Here is a 2,997-nt window from a genome sequence, read left to right on the forward strand (position 1 = left end):
CCCGCGGATAGCTTCAGGGAGACTATTCCATAGCTTGGCCGCTAGGAAACTGAAAGAGCGGCCGCCCACTCTAGCCAGTCTGGTGCGGGGGACGATCGCAAGATGCTGCCCCTCTGACCGGAGTGATCTCCTAGGGATGTACTCTGACAGAAGTGGGCGAAGCATTGGGGGGGAGGAGGTTTTAAGAATTTTGAAAGCGAAGCACAATGCTTTGAACTGGACCCTTTTGCCCACCGGGAGCCAGTGCAGTTTCTTCAAGGTTCCCGATATAGAGGAATGGCGCGGGAGACCAACCAGAGCCCTGGCGGCCGCATTCTGAACTCTTTGCAATCTAGTGATTTCAGCTAGGTTAGCTCCCAATAAAAGGGAGCTCGCATAGTCCAGTCTGGAGAGAATGGTCGCCTGGATGATAAGTTGACGAGTGCGGCAATCAAAGAACTTCAGAATGGGCCTGATGTTACGCAAAACGCCAAAGCATGTGGCGGCAACTTTTTTGGTGTGGTGCGTGAACTTTAAAGCAGAGCCCACCCAAACTCCCAGGTTTTTGACACATTCCTTAGGCGTAGGGGGAGGGCCTAGCACATCCGGCCACCAGTTGTCACCCCAGGACGAGGTGTTTTTGCCCAGGAGGAGAATCTCCGTTTTCCCGGCGTTTAGTTGAAGGAAATTCGCCGTCATCCAGTTGGTGATGTCAGTGAGTGTCTGTTTGAAGTGTTGAGCCTCCAGACCACTGTTGTCATTAAGTGACACCACCAACTGGGTGTCGTCAGCGTAGGAAACCAGGGCAAGTCCATTTCTTCTAGCTACCTCTGCCAGGGGGCGGACATATACATTGAACAGGGTGGGGCTCAGGGAAGAGCCTTGCGGCACTCCCTGTCCAATGTTATGTTCCTCCGAGATGTAAGGAGGGGTAGAGACTCTAAAAGACCTGTTGGAAAGGAAGTCTCTAAACCATTCCAGCGCTGGCCCTGTGATCCCAATCTCCTCCAATCTCGACAAGAGGACCTCGTGTGACACCGTGTCAAAGGCAGCACTGAGGTCCAACAGGACCAGTGCTGCCGTGCCTCCGGTGTCTAGGATGGTACGGAGGTCCTCTGAAACACTGAGCAAGGCGGTCTCGGTGCTATGACCAGCTCTAAACCCGTGTTGAGAGTCATCCAAGATGTTATTGGTAAGGAGGAAATCTGTCAGAATATTATTGACGTGTGCCTCGATGATTTTGGCAGGCCAGGGGAGCAGGGAGATAGGTCTAAAGTTCTCAGGGAGCGAGGGGTCTAGAGTGGGTTTTTTCAGAATGGGAGAAACCCAAGCCTGCTTCCACTTGGAGGGAACTTTAGCAGTCAGAAGGGACCGATTGATGATTTCTCGGATGTGCTCAGTGATTGATTCATGGGCTTCGCGAAAGGTATCCGGTTTAAGGGGATCTGCCGGAGAGCCTGATTTAATCTTTTTGCAGATTTTTAGGAAACTCTCTTGCTCAAGCGTGGGAAAAGAGGAGAGAGAGGGCCTAGTAGGATCAAAGATAGCAACTGGCTGCGGGCCTTTGGGAAAGGAGTCGTATATTTTCAGGATCTTGTTGGTGAAGAAATTGGCCATGTTGTTACAGAGGTCAGGGGAAGTGATAGTGGTGTTAACAGTTTTCTTTGCGGTGAGATCTTTCAAGATTTTAAATACAGCTTTCGAGGTGTTAAGGCTGTTATTAATTTCCTTGGCATAATATGCCGCCCTTATTCTGCAGATCTTACGATGGTAGGTTTTTTGGAGCATGACATAGTCTAGTTTTAAGTTGACATCGTAGTTCTTCCTCCATGCCCTCTCTGCCTTCTTGCATTCCTTTTTCAGGCTAGCTAATTCGAGGTTATACCAAGGGCTGGCAGTATGGGTGCGAGCTTTACAACATCTGGCCGGGATCAAGGTATCAAGAGCCTGAGTGATCCATAAGCAGAACTGGTCATAGCTTACATCTAAATCTTCGGTAAGGGGTGGAGGATTTAATACCAGAAGATTGTGTAGATCTTCAAGATGAAGCTTTCTCCATGGCCGTTTCAGGACTGAGGGAGTAGGTGCCGCGACAGATCTCGAATTGCACGGGATGGATAGAGTTACTAAACAATGATCGGACCATGTCATGGGGATCGGCGTGCCTGCGGAGCAGCTCGTGATATTGGAGAAAATGGGGTTAAGAAGATGACCCGCTGTGTGTGTGGGGCCCTTCACAAATTGAGTGAGCTGGAAGGCCGCGAGATCAGCAAGAAAGGTGGACATTTTGGATTCGGAGTCTTTATCAAGATGTAAATTAAGGTCGCCCATGATTGTAAAGTTAGCCGATTTAAGGATGTTGATGTCTAGAAACTGTAGGAGTGAGCTAATGAAAGGAGTGTCTGCACCAGGGGGTCTATAGATTAGAAGCCCCGTTGCGCAGAACTGAGGGTTAGCCTTGATCGAAAAACGCGCACTTTCGCAGCCCTTAATATCAGTTTTGCTAAACAAGCAGTCGAGATGAGATTTGATTATTAGAGCCAAGCCCCCCCCTCTCTTGCCTCTATTCACAGTGTGAATGGTATAACCTGTGGGCGTCGCCAAGTTGCAAACCGAGTCCATTTCATCGAGAAGCCACGTCTCCGTCATGAACAAGGCATCGAGCGAGTGGTCAGTCAGGAGCTCAGAAATTTCAGAGTGGTGTTTATGCACAGATCTCACATTAAGATGACCTATCCTGAGAGTGTGGATCTTGGCGGGATTGGGTGTGGTATTCCTAGAGGAACATAGTTGAGAGGGGTGTAATACAGGATGTCGCAAGTGGGCTGGGTTGCGTCTGGCACAAGTGCAGGTGGAGTGCTGTAGATCAAGCAGTTCCGCTTTAGAATAACACATCGTACCGAGTAATTATAGACCGATAGTAAGAACAAACCAGGGGGACTGGCGCCTGGCGCTGCCTTAGCGCGGACGGGCGCAGACGGGCAGCTCTTTGGCGGGTCTTCGGCGGGGCTGCGCGCG

This window comes from Lissotriton vulgaris, chromosome 7 (genome assembly GCF_964263255.1).
Source record: "Lissotriton vulgaris chromosome 7, aLisVul1.2, whole genome shotgun sequence".
Classification (NCBI taxonomy): domain Eukaryota; kingdom Metazoa; phylum Chordata; class Amphibia; order Caudata; family Salamandridae; genus Lissotriton; species Lissotriton vulgaris.